Source organism: Bombus vosnesenskii, unplaced genomic scaffold (assembly GCF_011952255.1).
Source record: "Bombus vosnesenskii isolate JDL3184/JDL3185 unplaced genomic scaffold, Bvos_JDL3184-5_v1.1 scf7180000013272, whole genome shotgun sequence".
In the NCBI taxonomy this organism is placed as follows: domain Eukaryota; kingdom Metazoa; phylum Arthropoda; class Insecta; order Hymenoptera; family Apidae; genus Bombus; species Bombus vosnesenskii.
Window position 1 is genome coordinate 6,135,594 of NW_022882930.1, and position 18,386 is coordinate 6,153,979.

General features: G+C 38.1%; 1 protein-coding gene and 1 non-coding gene across 3 annotated transcripts in view; one reads left to right on the top strand and one right to left on the bottom strand.

Moving 5' to 3' along the window:
• LOC117231422 overlaps positions 1-18,386 on the bottom strand; it is a 237,850-nt gene that overhangs the window by 154,885 nt on the left and 64,579 nt on the right. The gene's annotated exons all lie outside the window — the stretch shown is intronic.
• Positions 6,570-6,642, top strand: Trnav-cac. Its single transcript has one exon. It is a non-coding gene; the product is annotated as a tRNA-Val (tRNA).

An 18,386-nucleotide genomic window follows, 5' to 3' on the forward strand; every position in this document is an offset into this window, starting at 1 on the left:
CCAACTCCATTTACGACAGATTGTTAACGTACTCTTTATATGTATGTTTACGTACTAATACTAATTTAAGTAGCGTAAAGGGCAAAATTTATCATTGTGATGATGACATCGACGCACAAAGAATGAAAAGGGCATTCCCCGAATTTGATACAGAATTATTATAATAATATTATTATATTAATTATAATATTATTATGATATAATATTATATAATAATAATATTAAATGATATTATACAGGGTGGTTGGTAACTGGTGGTACAAGCGGAAAGGGGGTGATTCTACGCGAAAAAAGAAGTGGAAAATATAGAATACAAATTTTTCGTTCGAGGCTTTGTTTTCGAGAAAATCGACTTTGAATTTTCGTTCGGTACGCGTGCACTTTATCGCGTCTCGTTATAACGGATCTCACTGTAGATCGTTGTCTCGATTGACGTTATTTTTTTAATTTTTAAAATTTTTAAATTTTTAAATTTTTAATTTTTTAAATTTTCAAGTTTTTAAGTTTTTAAATTTTTAAAGTTTTAAATTTTAAAATTTTTAAACTTTTATCCTATATTTTCGATTTCTTAGAATCACCCCCTTTCCGCTTGTACCACCAGTTACCAACCACCCTGTATATAATATTATATTAATATATTATAGAATTATTATATTATAATATAATTATAATTTTGTGTGCTAGACTAGATTGGCCGCGTAGTAGTGACACATGCATGTGAATATGAGTGTGTGGAAGTATGTGTGTGCGCAGCGTCTCGAAAAACAGATGAACGTAACTGTTCCGTTGGCTGTGTGGTATGGAAGATGGTGAGACAAAGAGAGTGCTGAGACGAGTGCAAATGTATATCGACGAAGATCCTGGAAATCTATTTTAAAACTATTTTAATATGAACTCTAAGTGTAACCTTAGTGTTCCTTTACTTTTATCTCGGCAATTAAGATCCGCTATTCTCAACACTCTTTATTCATTAAGAACGTATCGCTACAATTGTAACACTTGCGCGCCTGCAAAACAAACTATAACACGAATCGCGTCCTGGCGTGCTTCAGAATTCAGCAGTTTCTCTCTGTAATACGAAAAACGATGAAGTTCGATATTTAACGTACGGTTTCGTGCCACGCGAGATATCATGGAAATGTAACTGTCGTTTTGTACGAGAGTTACCCATATTTTGAGCTTTTGCAATTTGATAAAAATGTAGTATTTTTAATATACAAATAGTTTCGTCGCAACAAAAGCTGTAGAATTCGCTTTTATCGGACAGAAGATTTACGTTATGTTTCTTTATGTGTCTTTATCATGCAGAAGGTTGTGCAATTTATAATTCCATCAGCTTGACGTCAGAGGGCAAAATTATTACTTGTGCAGCTATCAAATTGGCCTTAGTTTGGCAACGATACTGGTTCAGCTTCTGTGGTCTTGTAACGCTACAGATGGAAATTTGTACTATTTTAGCGACATTTCGTGGCATGTCTCGCCTTACGATGTCGTCGAAGCCAATCGCGAAGATTTCTCCGTACATTTTAAAAAGACCTCTCCCACGAAATTTATATTTTTCCAGTTGCGCAACTATCGATACCAAGCTGCGCTATTTGCTCTCAACTGCGGCCCCGACTGCAATGATCTGAAATTCCCCGCGATCTTCGACTCCGGCTACGACTTCGCTGTCCCGAGAAAAATCGTCGATTGAAAGAGCAAACACACCGAGCCATAAATCGAGCCAGTTTATGCCACGATAGAAGACATTTCACGTGTTACGACAACCTGTTACTCGAACGGCGTGTTCGAGACAAGGAAATGTTCACGGGGTTCCCCTTTCTACGTAAAAATTGGGCTGGTTACGAGACGAACGACTGTCTCGGCTCGCGGCTTTCCTACGTTTCGGCGTGATCGCTGGGCCAGACAATCGGACGATGCAATGTGCAATAGCGTGTACGGCACGGTGCAACGTGCCGCGGCTAACGACCGGCCAGATCGTTGCTCCAACCAGGAAATGAAATGAACCGGCGTGGAATTGCACGGTTTCTCGCGATCGTGGCTCGCGGAAAGTGTGTCAGCCCTTAAATGGGAAAAGCACAATGCGGCGAGCAACGAGTACGGGGCTCATTAACGTCGGGCCGACAACTGACTCGAGAACGATGAACGTCGATTAACAGGCCACTCGAACGAGAATTTTATCGGCATCGATCTACGTATGGAACGTCGATCTAGCGCGGAACGTTTCCACTTTTCATATATCGTTCTCTGTGACAGGTGAATTTTACACCAATTACGGAAATATTAATCGTTAACTGTGGACGAAACCGAAATTGCGGTCTACTTAATTAATTATTCCGTTTATTTCGACCGATCATGTTATCGTCAGGATTTAAACAAGATATAGAACAAATCATAGAAGATACAAACAAGGCATAGAATCGCCCGTGGCTAGAAAGTTGAAGGCGAGCACACGTAGATGTATCTGATGAGGATTTCAAGCTAATTATACTGTTTAGCGACTTTTCCCAATTATGATTACTCGACTGCAGTGTCCATTTACGAAGGTACAACTTTTTCAATTTAATGTCTTCCTTTGAAACTCGATAGGTGGATGTTTTCTTACAGTGGAGTAAGAGCGTAGGAATTCTTTCAAGTTGTACAAATTTCGCATGCCGGTGAAACTTGTAAATTTATTACAAATATATTTATACTTTCTACGAAACGAAGTTGCACGCCTCGGCTTGTACCGTAGAAACGGCTGGACGTTGTCCTTTTAGAACACTGACGTTCAACGAATCGTGCCAAATATTTTCCATCTATAGTCTTAAATCCATCATCGATCAAATCGACACCGGTCTTTTCCAAATGCAGATAAACAAAATTAAACACCGCGCTTTTGCTTTACATTTATCTTGCGAGTACGTCGATATTACTCACCAAAAAAAAAAAAAAAAAAAAAAAGAAAAAAGCTGGTGATTAAAGAATCACGCGTGGATTTTTTGTCGATCGAAACAACGCCGGCATCGCGAAGATGAAAGGAACGAAAGGAAATACATTTTCGTTTTGCGATCTCGAGACAAGAGCGAATTACGCGTTCTAGGCGGAATCGCGAGAGTTGCAGCAGCGGTGCACTTTCTCCGTAGTAAAAGTAAAAGTTTCGCCGAGCGACCATGTTGAGACACGGTGCACAGGCAGCGCATTTAACCAACCAACGGAATCGTAGCTTTCTATTATTGCAAGATCGTCAACCTTACTCGCGCAGCTTTTCATTTCACGCAGATCTCTCTCGATTATGCTAAAATCGACATCGTTTTGCAAGGCTGACATTATCCGTAGCAGTCTGAAACCAGCTCGTCTTATTCTACTTGATCATTTCTCGTTGTAGCGAGTTTAGAGTATTTTACAGAGGAATTATAACTCGGAGATCGTTCAGTGATTGATCGTGGGTAGACTGTATTTGAAACAAAATAATGGGATTATTTAAAAAAACACGTCTTTTGTGTTGGTTAATTTTTTCTATTAAAATAAAAGATAACTTGAGTTTGACCAGTTTTATTGTAGAAATCAGATACGCATGTAAAATTAATAGAAATTAAGATTCTGTTATTGTATTGGTGTATTAATTGGAATATTATTCGTGGCATTCACTTGATTCTACAAATGTATTACGGTTATTTCAATTACATATTTTCAGCGCGGGTTTCAAACAGTCAATTGAAACGGACGTTTCTCCTCGTTATATATGCAACGAAATATTTGCATATATTATTTTCATGAAATCTTGCAGATTCTAGATTCGTGTATTATTGCATACATTTCTTTGCTACCGTAGCTTTGTTCATTATCGTACACGAATGGAATTCTCATCGTCGGACGAGAACCGTTACGAATTAAAATGAATTAATTGTGAAGATAAAGGTATCATTTTGAATGATCCTCAAGTGTGAAAATTACTTTTTATATTTAACACACTAATACGCCTAATTCCTTTATCGATTCTAGGAAAGATTGTTTGCAGAGCTCGTTGCGAAACGTGCACATGATTGAAAACAAATAGCCGAAGCGAACTTCCCGAAATAATTTCTCAAATAATCTCTGATACTATTATGTCAATCGTATTAATAATAGAAATTTATATAATAAGGTAAATGTGTGAAAGACGCGTTTTATAAATCAAAATTATTTATAAATCAAAATTACCTGTTGTTCCATAATAATAATAATTTAATCGTTCATCGAAAAAATCGATCTCAACGTATAATATGAAAAAATTTGCGCAATTCGTACCTACGAACTTCTGTCTCTGTAGCAAAATTCTCAAAAGATCGAATCCGTTGTTTCGTTTAAGAGAACCGAACTAAAATAAAAAAGAAATCATTTAAAACACGTTGCTCCAATAAAGCTGTCGAAAGCATTTAAACACGAACCAACGTTGTTCTATTTCTATAACAAAATCAGTAAAACAATTTAGCTGTTTCAGATCGTTACTTTGCATCTTCGTTCCGAAATAAAATTTCCCTAAATCCACCCTGTATCAATAATTCAAGCTACTAGCATGATTCGTACTGGCATATTCACGGGACGACAATCGCCTCCACATTTTCGCGTTTCGCTCGACAAAGACGACGCGACGCGTACAGTAGCTTGCAAAAGTATCGAAACGCTCGTAGAAACCTTCTGCGAATATATTACGCGCGCCATACGGAACACTTGGAGACGCGGTAAGTGGCAAAATACTTTCGCGAGCTGCTGTAGCTTTTATTCAATCAGTGAGAGAAATTCCACTCTAAAGTGGGTTCCTTGTTGAATGGAACAAAAGCGTGGAAAGGTGAGAAAGAAAGGACGCGAGAAGAGGTCGATCCATTACCTGAAATCGCGTAGTTTCAGGCGCAACGTTCGGAAAATGCAAAGAGCGTTCGAGGGGAAATCGGTTTCGCGTGGTTGAAACGTAAAAGGATCTGTGACGTATATTATAATGCCACGAGAATGCGATTTTCGCGTACATTCTAAACGTCGAGGAGGACGATCGATCAATATTCCAAAGAGAAACAGCGACCGAGAGTTCTCAGAAATGAGCTCGGTACGGACAAAGGAGCACGCGTTGGACCTGGTAGCGCAGGTCAGTTCTATTTATGTATACGAATTCTTGCGTTTTCCGTGAAACTGCGTCCGCAGGATCAAACCAAGTCCCTCCTCCCTCTCGCGAAATCATCGTAGAAAGTTTTACGATCGATATGCGCAGGTATAATCACAACGTTTCGTTTTCTTCGATCAATTTGTAATTTTATCGAATTCTCGTTCTTTAGCCTGTTTCTTGAGATTATGAAAAGGAATTTCAAGGATTCGCTCGATATTAGTTTCGCCGTTGTTTCTTCAATCGCCAAGATCCTACAATTTCTACCATCGATTTCTACAATTGTACAATATTCGAAGTTTGTGATCGTGTTTTTTTATTTCATTGTTTGCAAATCTGTATTATTGACTGTTTGACATTCGTTATTATAATCATTGACGTAACGTTAGTATTATTAATACGACTGTAAAGGTATATTGGTTAAAGAATGGTCAAAACGGTACCAAAAATATTTGCGGGATCAGCGAGTGGAAGAAAATTTCGAATATTTTAGTACGTTTATGCAATTGCACAAAATTATCGGACATGAAATTGATGAAAGATTGATGAAAATTATAAATATCGAAAATAATCAAAGAACGACTGAGAATGAGTGGAATATTTCACATCGGAGAAATTCCACGTGTTATATAAGAAATTTGGAGGTCAGTACGCAGAAACAATAAAAAAATGTTTATATACACGTTTGACCTAGCTGACCTTGTTTACACGGTACGGCTGATTTTGTGTTTTACCAGTTGTTCGTCTGTCTTCTTCACAGAATACTACCAAAAAATCTTCGATACAAACTGGCTCTCGTAAAAAGGATATTTCGATACGACACATAGGATATAATTAACGATATAATTAAATAATTTCTAACGAAAAATGAAAGTGTGCTTGTAAATATAATAATATTGCATAGAAGTTATTGAAACGATTCAAGAACAAAATCAAATTGTTTGCATCTATGTCCTCTTCATTTATTATTATTATTATTTTTATTTATAACGAAAAATGAAAAAGTGTTTGTAAATATAATAATATTGCATAGAAATTATTGAAACGATTCAAGAACAAAATCAAATTGTTTGCATCTATGTCCTCTTCATTTATTATTATTATTATTTTTATTTATAACGAAAAATGAAAAAGTGTTTGTAGATATAATAATATTGCATAGAAATTATTGAAACGATTCAAGAATAAAATCAAATTATTTGTATCTATGTCCCCTTTTTTTTTGCTTTATAGCAGTACGATATATTGTACTTTACGTAAAGTATTTTAAACTATGTATTAAAAAACACTTGAGAAAGGATATTTCACTCTGTTAAATAAGCAACGTTTATATCAAAATTCTTCTTGTCTCTTTCACCTCTTAAGCTGCGACAAATATAATTTTTTAATTATCTTTAACGTATCGAGGTAAGAATTGGGGCTGTTAATCGAACAGAAGGGGGTTGCTATCAACGTTTCCGTGGTGTAGTGGTTATCACATGTGTTTCACACGCACAAGGTCCCCGGTTCGATCCCGGGCGGAAACATAATTGCACCCTTTTTTTTTTCATTCATTAACAATCGAAAAGTTAAGACAGTCGATGATAGCGTAACTACCGAGAGGACAAAGATTTTCAAAGTAAATGTTCGACATATGTGCCCTAGATTATTTAGTTACACCATGGAATCTTACATTTATTTTACGAGAACATTAATAACTGAAAACTGAACGATCGGGCATCAAGCTTCTTTCAATTTCCGTTCATTGTCTTCAATCGCAATCTAAGAATTCTCAAACGAATGCAACTTGAAAATATATCAATTCTAAGAAACTAACGAATCCACTGTACGCACGATACCTTCGAGTTTCTCCAACTTCTCACCAATATATTCGACTCCGATGTAACAACCGTGGAACGAACGAAACTTCGAAATATGTAAAAGTTAAAAAATCGACCGATACGCGCCCTAACATCGCGTCGTTTGTCTGAACGAGTAACACCGAGCGAAACATCGAGAAGAGAGAAAAAAGAAGAAGGAGAATCCGGTGGACGCTGAACACCTGTTTGAAAGATTCTTGTGGACGATGTTCCCAAAACGGCGAGATTCCATTTGCAAAATTCCACGTAGGGCAAGGAGGTGATTCCCAACGATGAGGACAGTTCTTTGTGTTACGAGCGGAGGATGCGTTCGTGGTATGGGGCCGGTGGAGTCAGGCTATGGCAAAACGGGCTGTCTCAAGGTCGGTTAGGCACAAGGGCAGCTTCAGTCTAGTCTGAACTCGACCGCGCCCTTCGAGGTCGTGCCATCTCGTTCTCACACGGCCAGTTTTCTCTTTTTTCTCCTCTGTCCTTTCTTTTTTTAATCTTTGTCCTTCTCGCTCTCTTCGTTCCTCTATTAATTGCCAGTTAAATGTCGTTGCTTTCTTATGTACGGACCGCAGCCTCAATTTCAATCGACGAATACATATCTCGAGACGTGAATCTTCAACCCTTTGTTTCGTGACTGGATTTTAGCAACAGCAAGACTGACGCAGGAAACAGTAATACGAATCACTACGATTGTCATTGTACACTGCAACGATATTTACATCTGATAAGTTTATATTTAAAAATTTGTAAACTACTTGCTATGATCTTTCACGTTTCAAATAAACAAGTTTCGTATAATGTGTATTCTATGCAGAGAAAATAGATTAATTTTGTTAAACTCTCTTTATGCAATGCGTTTTTATATACTACTGCAAAAATTGGCAAATATGTCGCTACCTACCAGTCATCCTTTTGACAGAATGATAGACGTATCTGGGTTAAGTTTAGAGAAAATTCGAATTACGTGGAAATATCAAAAATTGATACAAATGAACATTACAAATTTAAATTAACACTAGAACTACCGGCATTTGAGGCGTAGCTATCTCTACCAAAGCCAGTCGAAATGACTGATCCTTAAAAAATATGTAATAGTAGAATATTTTTATATTTATTGACCTATTATTATCTTACAAAAGAAACTCCATATTCTGAGATGATAAAACCTGTATAATAACAATAAGTACAATAATGAAGAATATTCAGTACCAAAATCCTTGCTAACAAGAAGATTAAAAAGAGATTAAAAAATATTTCATTCGAGTTCTACAATTACTTAAGCGTACAGGATATGCGCTATTCTGAAAAATATAACATAAAACTGAACTGATCTGTTTCTTCCCGAATTTTTATTTTTATTATGTAGTATGTAGTATGCAGTAGAATTTTGATTAACCAAAAAATTTCAACGACAAAGAAGAACAGCGAACCGATGGATCGAGCTCATTGCGTGAACGTTATTCGCAAACTGAAAATAGCCAGCTCTCAAAGCAATCTCGTTTTTCTTAATCGACAGAACCTTGATCCGTTCGTCGTTCCCTATCGCGTGCCGGACGATTATGAAGCGATTCGAAGCTCTTGGGGGGTATATACCCGTGGGCTTATCTGACCTGGCCGACGCGACGGGCAATTAATCGAACGACAATGGTCGCCGAGCTTCTCGCACTAATTAAGTTCAACCTCTAGAATCGGTGGCGCACGATCTTCAACAAGGTCACTAGGTCATCCCTTTCACTCAGGATTTTCAAGATAAATGTTCTCCGTCTCGATCAACAATGGTATAGGATGAACGCAATGAATGTTCCTTTTTGATAACGTAAACGTATCTTCTATAGGATACATCTTCTAAATTGGTTTCAATATATCGGCGAAACATAGGAGAAACGTTGTATTAGATTCGATCGTTATAATTGAATAGGCGAGAATTGTCATAAATTCGATCACGCAGAAAATCGTATATCGATTTTCTAAAGATCATTATAAACGCAGACTACGCTTTTGTCGAGTTTAAAAAGGAGAAAAAGCGACCTCGACGAAAGATTGAGCGATCCTTTAATTCTATGGAACTTTATGGAATTTCATGGAATTCCGTGTGCGTATATAACATCGCCTGCTTGATACCAATTAATTTATAAACTTTTTACAGTCACGTACGTACTTATTGTTCCCAACCGTATAAAAGCTTTAGAAGTTTATGATAATCATACCTCAACTCCAGAAACTCCAACTACAAAAAAGGAGACAGATTTACGGAATCAGATTATTTGGCAAACGAAAAGGCAAAATTTTACGCGAACAACGTCGAGTCCTCTGCGTTTTTCTCTCGGCTTTCGGAAGACGCGCTCGCGTACAGAATTATTATTGTCGTTTCAGGCATGAACGGAAACTTCCTACGTAGAAGAGGGTAACTGACGAGAAACAGAATGTATGGTTACGTTTCACGAGACACAGAAAGAGAAAGAGGGACAGAGGTTGATACGGGGACTACGTGGAAAGCATCCTTAATTAAACGCAGCGGCGTTTATCGAGTTTCCCTATCTCTTGTCTCGTGACCGCGTAAATCGGCTGGTCTCAAGTACCGATCCTTTCATGGCTACCACCAAGGTCACGACCTCCACTACGTGCAGAGAGCGATGCACGCACTATTAGGCACACGCCACGCGCGTGCATGTTGCGTACGTGCAGCCTAATCTGTGGGATGCATCGACTCGCCAGGGCTGGCTCGTGGTCACCACGTGCCACCTCTGACTCTAACGGAATTACGAAGGTACGTTGACAAGGAAATTTTCATCGAATAAAAATGGTTTAGTACGCTAGAAATACACTAGAGTTATTTTTGAATTAGGAAATCGGTGCAATTAGCAAGGGGTTTAATTGAGTTTACATACAGTAGCTGACGAAAGGAACATTTACCATAAAAAAAGCATGTACAATATCCATATGAAAGATATGAAAGATCTTGGAATTTCATTAGCACTGTATCGAGACACGATCGATTAGATCGATAAAATTTTTAACGAATCTAGAGACTTGTATAGAAATTACGAGACATTTAACGTGAACTTTAACGGAGTTAGAATTTAGAATAGGAACTTCAATCGAATTATAAGGATTACCTCTAACTGGTGATATTTATCGATTTCGTAAAAAAAGAATTGGTGGAACAGGTGAGCTTTACTTTCCACCAAGTAATATACGCTAAAACGCTAAATAATAGTAAATTTCACTGTAAGACCTTTTCCTACTTTCCAACTTACCAAATTAATCAATACGAATTGCGAGCGATTCGCGTATCCTACACAAAAGAGAACAATAGGGAACCTATCCGAACAACTTCATACAGCCTCCTATCAGTAGAAAATCATCTCTGAAAACCCGCTATACGCTCCAAGCGCAAGAACCTGCAAAGAAGAACCAGCAGAAGATTTCGGAAACTTGTTCCAAAACGAATCTCACGGAACTCTTTCAACTGGAGGAGCAAGCATCGGTCTATTGTCTGTGCTGTCGCAGACGGCGGCGCAAAAATTCCGCCCCTGGAGCGTCGCTTGGAGAGGGCTTCGAGGGTGAGGCGGCCGATTCCCGGCGAGTTTCAGCCTCGAGTAAGCCTGGAACGAAGACTGTAGAAAAAAAGGGCCTGGTACAGAAGTAGGGAGAGGGGCGGAAGGGCCGGGGAAGCGAAGGGGGAGACAAAGAGGCCGAGAAAGAGGGAGTCGCGTTTCTGAACGCGCGCGAGTACGTTCGCTCCGCTGCTGACGGGGTGAACGTACGACGGTAGACGCAAAAATCCCTCCAAGGTCGGTGCATCCCTATCGGTACCCCGTACGTCCGTCTGTTCGTGCCACGGTTCACCGTCTCCCGTCCCCGCCCTGTTGCTACCACCACTCCTGGCCAAACAACCGACAGTTATCCCCACCGACTGCCCCAAATCACCCACGCGACCGGGCTGACTCGATTCAGGGACGCGCGAGCTATACCTGCGCCTCCTGCAGGATCAACCGAGTGGGAAAACAATCGGACCGCAAAAGCGCGGCACTCTTTGCCAACTCCTATGTCGCTGTGAGTGTTAAGCTGCGTCTTCGCTCAAGCAACAACCAGCAACTTTCTGTCGGTGTTTCGTGTTTCTGGTTGAAACGTTGCTGGTTGACGTACGAATATTCTTCCGCGTACGTCGCCGGTAACAGAAATTGCTACTTGTTGCATGTTTTAGCTCGGAGCGGTGAAAATAAAGAAAAGTAAGAGGCGCGTAAGAACAAACATCGCGACGGAACAAATGTTTGTTCGGCGCGTACTCGTCGCTAGGAACAGACGTCGTTTTAAAATGAAGACAAAGCCAAAAAATATTCCTCCGATTACGTTGTGAACAGCGTGAACGAAACGTTCGTACAAGTCGGTGTTCGTTGGAAATGTCTTGGAACACGCAGCAGCAACAGGCGATAAAAGCTTCCTCGTTGTTACTTCGATGGATTTTTTTTAGGTACTCGTTGAAACATGTAGCAACAGCGGACAACAAAAGGATAGTTCTTAACGTAGATTCGTATTTAACTCAAAAAACAAATGAAAGGAGTTTTAGTGTAAGTTTGATCGGCAGAGTAACTAAAATTGAAAAATTACTGTCCTAAAAAGTATAGCCGTGTTGAAATAGAAAAGTACAACGTGAACTATGTAAACCCGATATCGAGGTCTTCTCGAGTAACCTCGAAAAACAAGAAAACTTGCCCTTTTTGTATCGAAGGGGTACCATATATTTCCTGGCCTTTTTTCCGCTCAGATGGCTCGTGAAACGGCAGGTTTAACTCGCATGTGCCCACTTTCGTTGATCAGGGTCGCGTGGGTGATTTTACCTGATCTGGTGGGGCTGCGTCCTTTATTCGGATGCATCGACCGTTCATTTCGATATTATGCTAATAACGTTTTAAACAACGAGCCGGCAGAACTCTTGGTGATTCGGATAAGATTCTTGGACGCATCGGGTTCAAGAAAGCCATTTGTGTGAAAATAGAATGTAAATATATCGTTCAATTACTGGTTTGCACGCAAGTGGTTGGCAAATGTACAGGGTGCGTTTGTAGGGCGAATATAATTTCGACCGTTTCAATAACGAACTGACATTTTTATTATGTCGCAGTCCAATCTTCTCGTTCTTTTTCCGAGGCGACGTTTCTTACTTGTCTTTTATAGCAAATGCTGCAAACTATAATATAGTTTCGAATTATTTCGATAACGAACTCGTATTTTTATTATTCTCCGTTTTCCATTTTTGTTGTTTAACGTTCTTCCACTTTTTGGAATTTTTTTTTTTTTTTGAATTCGTTTAACAAATCGTAAAAAGCAGTGTGAAAAAAGTTATGGAGGAAAAACAAGATAAATAATGAAAGTTTATGACAAACGGCTCACAATGTATCAAAATGATAGTCGGAATAGATAGAGTGCTGATTTGCGGCAGCTGGAATCCGCTGTGCCCCCATATTAACCCCCACCTTCAACATGACTATGCTACAAACGATCGTAATAACAGTATTCGAATCTTAAAATAGCTAAATAAAAGGTGTCCGCCAAGAATCTTTATAACCCTCTTTTGTAACGCTCTGTATAATCTATAGACCATCGTCAAAGCCAAAATACCCAAATTTCATTTCATTTTGCTGGTCGCTCGCAACCATTCACAAATTTACCAATACCGTTATTAGCTACCATTAAACACTATTAAACCATTATTACGCCAATGACGACTACAAATTATACTGTGCGATCATGAAGACCTGTTGCCATTACACATTCAAGCAACGGAATTACGAAGAATAAAGAAATATAACGCGTGACAAAATAGCAATTGGTTATATACCAAACGCAGCGGTTGCAAAGCTAGATGATTTTATCCCTTTAGAAGTCCAAAGACTTCACGCTTGTATTCTACGTTTGTCTATGGAAAACGAGAAGTTCTCCAGTAGGAGAGTTTCGATTTATTTAAAAAGTTCCACAAAATGAAAAAGAAAAAAAGGAAAAAAAATATTCCGAATGTTAAAAAGTTAAGACGCGTTTTAGTATACCTCGTGTACCTGAGGTTAGAGAGTTAAGCGTCAACCTGTGTTCGTAAATCTGGCGCGAAGGCGTGATGTGACAGCGGGACACGAAATTACTTGGCTCGAGAATTCGAAATCACCGGGAGAAATTGTCAGCCGCCTTGTGCGCGTATCTCGGCCTCCGGGGGCCGTTGGGAAACCGGCCGTTGGAAGAAGAAAACGCGTGTCGGATTTATTCCGGCGCAGTAATTTGCGGTTTCACGAACAGCACGTGGACGCGAGCTGTCGGCGGTAAATTAAAATTTCACGTGCCTCTTCGAATCTGACGGCACCCCGAGACGGAATTTTTCGAATGGAAAACGACCTATAACTCTTCCAGCGATTGCAATTAACTCGTAATTCTCACTTGCTACGTCTGTGTTGTGTAAGGGGTGTGACAATTCAATGGCACAAGTGCTTAAATATTTACTTAACGTCCACGATGATGGATGTTTTCTTTGGTTTTATCGCGTGAAAGATATATGATCGAAATAACGAGAAAAGAAATAAAGAGAAAAACGACGTGCGTTTAAAATTAACTTTAGAGTATACGTTTAAAATACACTATCGCGATCTTATTATTATTATTATTGTTATTATTGTTATTAATCTTTTATAAGCAAATTAGATTATGAGACGGTGAATAAATTAGCAGGGTGTGTTTAGAGCAGTAGAAGATGCTTTATAAAAATTAAACCATTAATAATTGTTCATCGTCGATTGATCATCTTTGTCACTTTTCAACCCCATCGATTCTTACGCTTTTACACGACTAAGTACGAGAACCAACTTTTACCACTGAATCGTCAAATTTCCTAATTTCGAAGAAGATTAGGATACAGTTATAAACATATTTAACACATAAAAGCTGCTTTTGCTCAAGAAGTGTAAGAATAAAACTCAACTTCGACTATTGAACTTTGTCCACACGTACGTTCGTACATGTACCAACGAAATATGTCAAAGTATCAGCAGATATCGCAGATCCAAACTCGTTAAATTGCAAGATAGCTCGTTCAATTTCTCAATCGATAAGAACTCGAAGAAGAAAATAGCGGAATGAAAGGAGCGCGGAGCCGATTAAACGCACACTAGAATTCATGAACTACTACTGCAGTGGTTCGTAAACTCCTGCAACGCACACTACAACGTACATAGTCGAAGAGAATGGATTTTGTCGTTCATAGGATCGAAAGGGTTAATAAGAGTTTAAGGCGGTGCAGCGAAGATGCTTTTCGGTAAGTGACCGTCCGTCAATTCGCGAAGAATGCGTCGCTGGCTAACGAGCAACGCTCCCAACGGTTATCCAACAATAAAAATAATTTGGCGATGAATGAGGGTAGACGGTGTTTAGGAGAGTGAGGCCGACGTAAGATATTTTTATTGGACGTCTGCAGTCTGGATGCACGGCCGGCCGTTAACCCGATGCACTCATTGCTCCGTGCCAATCCATATGGAATCCTTGCTCTCGATTCCTCTTCAAGCGTCTTCCATCTTCTTCGGCTACTCTGCACGCCCTCGCGCTTTTCAACGTTTACGTTCGATCTGTGTGCCTCGTTCAACTTAGATCGAGCACTGTTTGCTAATCTTATGGGTTCCTTTTAAGGTATTTATTTTCTATACGCGTTTATGGTACATTTAAAAGCCCAGATATATCATATAATATATAAAAGTATATCAAATATCCAGAAAGGAATATTTCTCATCATTTTTTAACAGGCGAAACGAATTATCATGTAGGTTTAATTCCTTTAATTCTCTTCACAAAGATATTGGGATTGTATAAGGATACACAGTCTATCGATAATTTTACAGAAAGTGAGCTTTTTAAAATTGCAAAAGTGGAATAACTCGTAGCGTGCAAAGATGTACAGTGTATCGAAAATACAGTATTCGTTATAGTATTCAGTGGAATAAGTTTCTACTCACATTCTATTTGTTTAATTAGGTTTATAAAAAATACGAATTTCTATAAAAATCCGCAGTTCAGTTGTCAATAACATTCTTCGCTATTATTATATATCATTGTTGCATACTACATGTATATTATATACATACGTATATGCCAATAAAACTGTCGTTACGAAAATCGTTCGTATTCACGAGGACTGTCATCGAGAGCGTTAATCTTCAAGCTCGACGATCTTGAAACGCACTCATCGAGATTCCGTGACGAAGATGGAGGCACGCCAGCTGTTGAGAATTGGTCGTAGAGCAAAGTTCCTTGCACTCATCGGCTTTCAATGCCAAAGCAACGAATGCGGTTCGGGAAAGGGTAGCACACGCGAAGAAGAGGAAGAAGACGACGAAGAAGAGATATGCGGTTTTACGCGAGCGTTCAATGGTACTTCGCTATATGGCTGTATAACGTTTATGGTACTCGTTCGCCACTATTTCTGGAGGATCAACATCTAGATGAATCGCATACGTGGCGCTTTCCTGTATTTCCATCTTCAGTACGTGTTATTTCAAAATGCTTCGACGATGGTTCGCTTTAAACGCTTCGAGAATGGAAATGTATACTTTTTTCGCCCTTCTTGCCACCCTTCTTCCAAGAAATACAAACAGACTTACCATTTTTTGGGGGCTTTTATTTTTCGTAGCCCATCTAAAACGCGCGAATAAAAAATAATCGCGGTTTATATATTGTTTTATTACAAAAAAAAAAACGTATTAAAATAACAGACTGTTTGTAAAATTCGAGGCACAAAATTTCATATTAGGTTGTCCGAAAGGTGTCTTTCTTTCTTCTCTCTTCGTACAAACCAAGTCTGTGAAATGTCGCGGTGTTTATCTTAACAGAACAAAATGGACCGTGCGTAATTCGACAAAATAATATAAAACAAAACAAAAAACATTATTTCCGCATAAAACGAAAGAAACTTTTCAGACAACCTAATACAACAACACATATAGCGCCACAAGTAGGTTTTACATTAATTCTATCCACGAAATTATAGGACTCAAATGGAAGAAGAAATGGTATGAATTACGACAAAATATAAAGAGATCTCAAATTCAATACCCTTTGCGAAGTCGTATTAAAGTTAAATTATTACTTTCGACCCCGGTCTACCCTACAGTTGTTATATAGTATAGGTTGCTATACGCTTCTTTAATTAAAGAAGCTTCTACAGGGAAGTCTCTTTGTCAGTGTTCCCGGAACAGCTCGATTTCTTCGATCCTGTGGGCGTTATCGTTTGTCAAGTTGATTTCACAAAGAGCAAAGTTTGATTCTTCTTTATAGCAAAATTATCTCGTTTCGTTCGTGGAGATGGTTTACAACTTTTACCTAACTTTGTTTTATGATGAAAAAACATTAATGAATTTAGGTAATGATATACACAGTTAATCAATATATTTGAAGGATATTGTCGATGTAATAATTATTTAAATATCATTGAAATAGAAATTCATCTTTCCATTATACCTCTTACGTTCTATAGAAAAATTACCATTTTAATATCTTCATTATTTACTCATTTGTTTGTTTGTTTGTTTATTTATATACTGTTTTAATTCGTGGAAGCTAGTAAATAACAAATAAATAATTTTCGACTTGGACACGCCCAAATTTTTTCGTTTTATGTTTTATGAAGAGGATCGAAGAGGTCGATCAAAAAATGAGTCGATCAGCATGGCGGCCTCTAAAAATATCAGAAGGCTCGAGGAGCACGTGTGAATCATCTCGATCGAATGCGAGCAGTTTGTTGTATCGAGCAAGGCCAAGGTCGTGAGAGGTTATCAATAGCTAAATTAATGTTCCCCTACGCCACGACGCCTACGTACATTGTTATAAAAAACACACTCATATCTGGAACTGTGCGTAGGACATCTAAAATAACAGCGTCGTTATACTTTTTTCCCGATCGACATCAATCGCATGCTAAATCTCATCGTTACGAAAAAAAAATTTCATTTAGTCGTTACGAAAAAGCCCTTTGCCACTTAGAAAGTTTTTGATTTATCAAACTTCTCGATCGAATATCTCACGATGTTCCTTTTTTTTTCAATTTAACATCGCGATTTCGTCAGCGTTTTTATTTTTATTCTCGAGCCAATGGAACGTAAGCTTGCGCAATATTTCTGATCGTTTGTCGTACAATTTTATACGAAACGACGTGTCTCGTCTCTTTGTTGTCGAACATTTGCATCAAACATCTTCGACAGCACGCGACGAAGGAGTAGAGAGTCGAGAAAAGGGGTGAATTTTTTGCTCGTCCACGGGAATGTTCTATTATCTGTTCGAAACGTTTCGTCTTCACGGTTTCACGAGTTTCTTTCTAGCATCCTTGAAAAGGAGACTCTCCCCTGACCTTAAACAACGATAGGTTAACCTTGGCACGTGTTCGCGCGATTGCCATGCAGCATGTTGCATCCCCTCGAAACCACTTCTGCATCCCCGTAACGCAGCCTTCCATCCATTAAAATGATAAGTACGAAAGCGTAAGTGAATCTTCGATAAAGGCGTCACCGGACCAGAGAAATTGCTGGATCATCGAATCTCGCGAGTTTCCATTCTCAAGACGATCTTGTATTCTCGTACGACGAAACATTTACGGTCAATACCATTAACCACTAAGAACTATCCGATGATAGGGGTAAATATATATTCAGTGACAATAATAATAATAGCAAACAATTCTTGCGAATAAACACGATGTGAATTTGTAAGGGAATATCGTAACGATCAACGAAAGTAATAAGAATATTAACGTATTAACAAAATCATACGCATTGATATTTCAAAATTTTTACAGAGAAAGGATTCTATATTCTAATTCTATAAGAATTTTAAAATATCAAAACGTATGATTTTGGTAATACATTAATATTGTTAATACACATATACAATATTGTTAGTATTGTTAATACAGATATATAATATTGTTAATATTGTCAATACATATATACAATATTGTTAATATTGCTATGTAAGAACGATGTGAATTTGTAAGGACACGTTGTAACGATCAACGAAAGTAATAAGAATATTAACGTATTAACAAAATCATGCGTTTTGATATTTCAAAATTCTTGAGAAAGGATTCTATATTCTAATTCTATAAGAATTTTGAAATATCAAAGCGTATGATTTTGGTAATACATTAATACATTAATATTGTTAATACATATATACAATATTGTTAGTATTGTTGATACAGATATACAATATTGTTAATATTGCTATATAAGAACGATGTGAATTTGTGAGGACACATTGTAACAGTCAACGAAAGTAATGAGAATATTAACGTATCAACAGAATCATACGCTTTGATATTTCAAAATTGTTACAGAGAAAGGATTCTATATTCTAATTCTATAAGAATTTTGAAATATCAAAGCGTATGATTTTGT